The 7,235-nt window shown below is 32.5% G+C and overlaps 1 pseudogene; it reads left to right on the forward strand.

Moving 5' to 3' along the window:
• The first annotated feature begins 659 nt into the window (after nucleotides 1-659).
• Nucleotides 660-2,961, forward strand: LOC121366598 (annotated as a pseudogene).
• The last annotated feature ends 4,274 nt before the right edge of the window (nucleotides 2,962-7,235 follow it).

Below are 7,235 nucleotides of genomic sequence, written 5' to 3' on the forward strand. Positions count from 1 at the left end.
TCAACAGCGGCATCAAAGCAGGTAAATTTAAGAACAACCATTCTGCAGAGTTTTTTCATATGTTATATTGTAGGTACAGTTGAATTTTGAATTATGAGTATAATAGTTGATAATATGGTCATGTTTAAATGACTCATGACATTGACCAAGCCCCCTTAAATGTGTAAGAGAACACTATCAAACAAGATGACAAAGAATAAAAGATTTTAGGACTATTATTACCATACAATAGCAGCTGTTGTATTAAAAAATACACAATGATTGACCCTACTTTCGTGTTTCTGTTGGTAATTTTTATCTTTATATACTTCAGATTCCTCAGAGTATTACATCAATGAACCTCTTGTTTACCTTGAATCTAATAAAACACACAGTGTTGTCATAGAAAAATGCACTTCATTGTAATACCTATATGAAAGAAGTGCCTCTAATGCACTCTGCCTGTTTGAGAGAAAGAAGTCTGGTGGAGGGGGTACCCTCCATCCCTCCGCCTTTGGGTTCCATCCTTTTTTACTTTCCACCTTTCTTCTTGCCCGGCATAGCTTAGCTATATAGCTGTTATGCTTAGCAATTGGGTGGGGCTCGCGGGGGAGTAGTTTTGCGCATGCTCAGTAAGTCCAGTAGGCGTAGCTCGTTGAGCTAAATAATCCTTTCTGAAGATGGCGGAGGACCTTAGTGGAGCTACAGGCGCTACTACAATCGCCCCAGAAACAAAAAGGCTAGAATTCAAGAAGCAAACGTTAGATGATGCTTATGCTGTACCGGCCAACTTATTGGAGATCGAAGTCTGTAAACCCCGAAACCACGGCCTCGCCAGAAAAACGTTACACTGATTATGAAGTCAAAATGAGGAGTAAAGATGTTTTAATATTCTACAAGTAAATTCTTGTTACAGTTAGTTTATACAGGTTAATAAAGGAGAACTAACTAACAAATGACCATTATATTCATCATGTCAGAATAGATAGGCTCATGAAAGTTAGATAAATATACCATATGACTTAAGTATATAAGGAGAACTTATTGATGCTTGCCGTTCTATATTTTGTTAGAATGATGCCATTTTCATTGTAAAAAGTGATTTTTTAAGTTCATACCAGCTATCCTATCCATATCCGTACTGTGCTATCAGGCATTGTTGTCTTATAGTCTCAGAAACCTATACCAGTTATTCTCAAACTGTGTTTTGAAGCAGCACCATTAACTCTGTAATGAAGCTTTATAAGATATTCAAACTTAGTAGCAAAGTTCAGTTAGTATATGGAGAGGTCTCTTTATAATAGCTATACTTAGTATTCTATATCCTGACTTATTATTATGTCTTTCTTTAGACAAATATTCCTGTATTTAAAATAAAAGAATCCTCCGTTCGAAGACGATATCGTGATTTTGAATGGTTAAAGAAAGAGTTAGAAAGAGATAGCAAGGTAGGCCTAACAATACATACTCTATGAATTGTACATGTACATAAATATTTGCATAAAGCTAGTGTATATGGTTTCAGCTCCAGCTCTGTGACTTCACAATACTCTATATATATCATTGGTACATTTCTGACTGTAATCATTCTTATTTGAATTTTTAGGAAATTTTCATGTATGAAATATCTAAATAATAGCCCTTTAAAATAGACAATACATAAATACAGTAATTGACCCAATGTCAAATTATAATGGTAAAAAAAAATTGTGACCATGTACATGTAAGAATGTCTTTATTCATGTACATCTAACTGGACAATGTAGTAGTCATTTTTTAGTTACTCTGCTAATTTTGTAGTCCACTATGAGCTATGCATATTTGGAGTATGGTAAGAACATATTGAGTAGCATGTACAGATACATATACAATTTCATAGAAAGAATATTTGAATATATACAGCTGTATATTCCACATGTGATATACTATGTTGACAGTATGTTTAATGAGGTTATACTCTTACCTTTGACCTTAGTATAGTATTTCGTAGTTGTTATAAATATTAGTTTCTTTACTGGTTCACTATCAGATTGTCCATTATTGTATAGACCTTCTCTACTCTCTACTGCGTATGTATAGTTGGACATCCACTTAAACTCTTTTTTTAACAAAAATCAACTTATGTACAGATATAGCAATATGAATCTGATTTAGTGAAGCCTCTAATACTTGTATATTGTACAAAAAATAAACTGTGATTTTTAGTAATATTTCCTCCCCCTCTCTCTCCTCCCTCTGTCTAGATTGTAGTACCTCCCTTACCTGGAAAAAGCTATTAAAGACAAACTTCCAGTTAGAGGGGATGATGGTATGTACATGTACATATAATAGATATTACACACAATCTCTATTTACACATCAAATGATACTCAGTATTGTTCATAATTAGCTCAAAGTATCAAACATATATAGCTCTGTAAGGTACATGTATTAGTACATGTATTAATACACATCTTTAAATTTAGTAAAATACACAAATTACACTGACCTAATGTATACAATACCCACCTCAAGAATGAGACTAATGATCATTAACATGAGTAGTACTATTTGCATTATGATACTTGATTGATTGTTAGCTATTAAATACCTCTGTTATTTCCTATTCATTTTATGCATGTACTGTACTCGTAAAACACTATAAATAATAATTTTTGCTCCTAATACATGTACATATTGTGCTATAATATATTTGTTGTACACATTATTATGGTCTGTTTGAAGATGAATTTATTGATGAGAGGAAAAAGGATTAGAAGAGTTTCTTAATAAGTTAGTGGGATCTTTGTAAATAGGATTTGGAACATGCATCATGTAACATGAACACAAACATACAACACTTCCTTTTCAATCAATTATCTCTCTTATCTCTCTTCTCTTCTCTCTCTCAGAGTCGCTGGCCATCCCTTAGCACAAAATGAACGTTGTTACATATGTTTCTTCAAGATCCTATTATCTGATAGAAATTATGTTCCGGCAAAAGTTCGTGCTAATATTTGTAATGAACACTGATAAACTACATCCACCAATTAAACACGCATCCAAGAGACATTGTTAGTGTCATATTTCTGTACAATGTAAATTGCATGTACAATCTTTATGGTTAATTTATTTTGTTATGTTAATTACGCTGTGTTAATGATCTTTGATTGTCAATACTACTACTATAAACAATGCTGTATTATTATTTTTTTGACGTAATTGATGTAAACGTCGTTTTGCTATTTTCAATATTGTAAAGAGTGTTTGTATAATACATGTCTGCTGAATACTGTAGTTTTTCATTCAATTTTATGATTAATTACCAGTACGAACTAGTCTCACAGACCAGAACATTTAATTTTGTCCCCCCTTAATGTTAAAAGGAGTGAATGATTATTCAATCGCTGAAGTAGTATACTAAATGTTTTATCAGTCATATTTATAATATATGTCCAATCATATTATAACTAAAGTGGATTGTGAATGTCAATCAAACATGTCATCAAAAGATATTAAACTCTAAAACTCAATAATTATTGTATAGTTATTCTAGAGTGGAGTATGTCAAATGGGGTCTCGTACAAAATATAGATACATATGTTTGGTTATATTGTTAGTCATGACAAAAATTGCTATTATAAATTATATAAAATAATTAATTAAATTTTTAAAACAATTACAAAATTTGGATATACAGAAAATCATATTTAAAACAATTGACAAAATATGTTTTTTTTTTAAATTAACATTAAAATATTAAGAAAAAAAATGATACAACTCCACAAGAAAAATCGAAAGACATTCTATGAAGAATCAGAGAGGCTTAGTAAATAATCCATCCAATCCAGAGGATAGTCCAGTGGAAAAATTTGAGTCCACAAATTGAGAACATAATTATAAAAAGAAAAATAGAGATAAATAAACGAAAACTGTATCGCTAAAGAGAGAGTGGATGAATGGATGTTATAACAGAGAGGACATCTTACCTATTTTATGTGGCTGCTCCTGAAGGGAAAGAGAGAAAGATATAATTGTAAACTGACCTGGTTGTGAAAATGAATTTATGGATGGAAAAAGGAAGTGAAAAGACTATTATCTTCTTACACACAAACACCATCCATCCTCTCCCCTAATATACACAAGGGGTTAAAAATGGGGGGGGGGGAAAGGGAGAAGGATTTGTAAGGTATATGTGCATGGAAACTCTGGTGTATTTAGTTAGATACCCAAACTTTTTAAAATTAAAAAAAGGAAGGAAAGGGAGCTGGAAGGAAGACGAGAGAGTCAAGATGAGAGTTGAAGACAACATCTTTTTCACATCCATAGATATATAGTCCAAGTTAAAGCTTCAAGGAGATCTGTCAAAATAGCATCAATCCAGTACATCATCAAAGGATCCATCAATCTAAGTTGATGATTTCATGATTTCACAGACTTTATTTTTTAATCTTATTCTCTTTCTTCCTATAGAACTTCAACTAACTCAATAATTTTAAAGACTTCAGAGAGTTTAGACTATTGGATGAAACTTCACACTGCAAAACTATTTGCAATAAAGAGTTTACAGAGATTAACTCTATTAGCAATGTATGTAATTGTTTATAAAAAAGTTCTATAGGGAAGCTTCGAAGAAAGAGAAATAAGATTAAAACTGGAAATCATGAAATCTTTGGAAATCTCCGGAAATCTTAGCAGTTTACAGTGATTTGGAATATTGTACACAAAAATCGACCTGTTTTTGTTTGAGAGATGAGTTGCCATTAGAGGAGCGCTTAGGTAAGCTAAAGAATGTCTTTACTTCAAGTGGCAGCAAAGGACGATGAAGATGATCAGGAGATAGAGGAGACGGACGAAGCTGAAGATACAAAGCATCTTTAATAGGAATCAGTGAAAACAGTTACGTTGTATATGTGACTACCTCGAATAACCATATTCAGTTAATCAGACGTATTTTGCTTGTCTTTTAGCTTGTTTTTGCTAGCAATGGGTGTGGGTTAAACCATAGTTTTGAGTGTGGCTGGAGTTAATTTAAAAACAAGCTGTAATAAGACTTATGTATTGGACTTTAGAACCTTTAACTATCATTATTCTGTGCAACTAGAGTCACCCTATGTAATAATTATTATCTGAAATATCATTGTGCTTTAGTCAGATTGTAGATTACCTTTTAACGTAAATCACTGCTCTTATTCCCTTCCATGGACTGGGTCATACTGAACCTAACATTAGCAGAATGGACTAAGATACATTGTACTCTGATGCATTTTATACATGGTCTGTTCCCTCAATCTACATTAATATTGCCTGATTAACGGTTAAATTACTCAGTTTTAACTTGAATGGACAAAGATCTAATATTATTTTTAAATTTTGAAACATAGGTAGTTTATTCCCTTACCTCGAAAAGAGCTGCCATCCAGTACGTTACAAACACAAAAAAATTATGGGATATCAATGTTGATCCATATCTTAGTCAACATTTATAGACAGTGTTTTTTGTGGAAAATCTTATCAACAATATTAACATGATATTTTAAATGATCACTCTGTCATTTTTTTTTTGTATATTTAGGTTCGATAAGGTAAACTAAATTGAATTGGAAAGAACGTATCATGGATTTATAATCTGTGTAGTTATTGCAGCTGTATTTGGTTATTGTGGTAAGTTGTGCACGACACGGCGTAACTGATATAAGGATGTGACTTACCATACATATCATTAATTCTATTAACCAATATCAAATTGTACATGTAAAAAATTACAAGCACTTGTACAATAGTAGATAATGTTAACATATGTGTTATATTATAGACATGTTTATGATGTTAGAAATTACTGCCCCTCTTTACACTCTATAGGGCTGTGCAGTGGCTGGAGTAAGTCCTCAGCTTTTGCTGTACTCTTCAGTATTGGGATAATAGCAGCAGTTGTTAGGTGTGTGTGTGTTAGGATCTATTTCTGTGTTTGTCTGTGATAGACTCTTCTCTTCTCTCTCTCTCTCCCTCTCTCCATTCGTCTCGCATCTCTCTCTCTCATCTCTCTCTCTCTTCTCTCTCTCTCTCTCTCTCTCTCTCTCTTCTTTCTCTCTCTCTCTAGTACATTCTTTCTAATGGGTCCTGTTGCACAGGCTAAGAAGATCATAGACTATAAAATACTATAGAATTTATAGTGAGAATAGTGGCATTGGTAGTAATTGCAATAGCTATTGTTTTAGCAATTGTCTGTGGAGCACTGGTAAATATAGATGAAGAGAAGTGTGGTTAGATGGATAAATTAATTGATAGAGATACCATACACAGGGCAGCCCCCATCCAATGCAATTTTGTTTTATAGGGTCGACCGGGTTAGCTGTATTTTTAGCTATTATCCAGTTTGCTGCTCTCATTTGTGTAAGTTACATATTATATTTAATAATTTATTTAATTTCCTCTATATTATAATAGGTATGCCGTCACCTTGATACTTTTGCTACGTGAGTAAACAGCTGCATTTATCTATTCATCTATCTGTTCATCCCACCCATTCATCCATCTTGAATCCTCATCTATCCATTCACTGTGTCATTTTCCATCAGTCCTATTTTACCTCCAATAATTCTTATATATATAGTACATTATTGTCAAAGAGTTTGAAATCACTTTGCACGGGTGAAGCTAGTTAGTTGTATAACTAGTATGATATGATATTACACTATAACAATACTATTATATATGAAGTTACCAAATATTATATGTACAGGTGTATCAATATATGTATGTCTTATATACTGTGCATTGTATGGTTGTGAAGAATTAAATAAAGATTTTAACTTCTATTTTTTGATAACACAAGAATATCAAGAAAAACTACAAAAATGAAGTGCATATGAGAAAAAAATACAAACTTATTACACGAGACTTCTTGTGCACAAAAATTAACACATTACCAAAAATCTATACAAAGAAAAATTAACCAAACTTTTATAAAATATTTAATTCACAATTACTCCAAAGATGATCAGTTTAACAATATTGATTAGTCATCAGAGGCTGGAAGGTTGGGATTTTAAGATCTATATCATCTCCTGCCTCATCAAAAATGACGCTCATAACGTCCTTCTTCTTTCGGGTTATTACTTGAAGGGTTGAACCCACGGGACTTAAAATGTTGTATGCACACAAGACACTAAGCCAATAATGACAACTATTATGATCCCACAATTAACATAGTAAGCGTAGCAGCAACAACAACTCCACTACGTACTCGACCATCACAGATTGTGTGACCGTATTAT

The sequence above is a fragment of the Gigantopelta aegis genome, unplaced genomic scaffold, assembly GCF_016097555.1.
Source record: "Gigantopelta aegis isolate Gae_Host unplaced genomic scaffold, Gae_host_genome ctg6348_pilon_pilon, whole genome shotgun sequence".
NCBI classification, from domain to species: domain Eukaryota; kingdom Metazoa; phylum Mollusca; class Gastropoda; order Neomphalida; family Peltospiridae; genus Gigantopelta; species Gigantopelta aegis.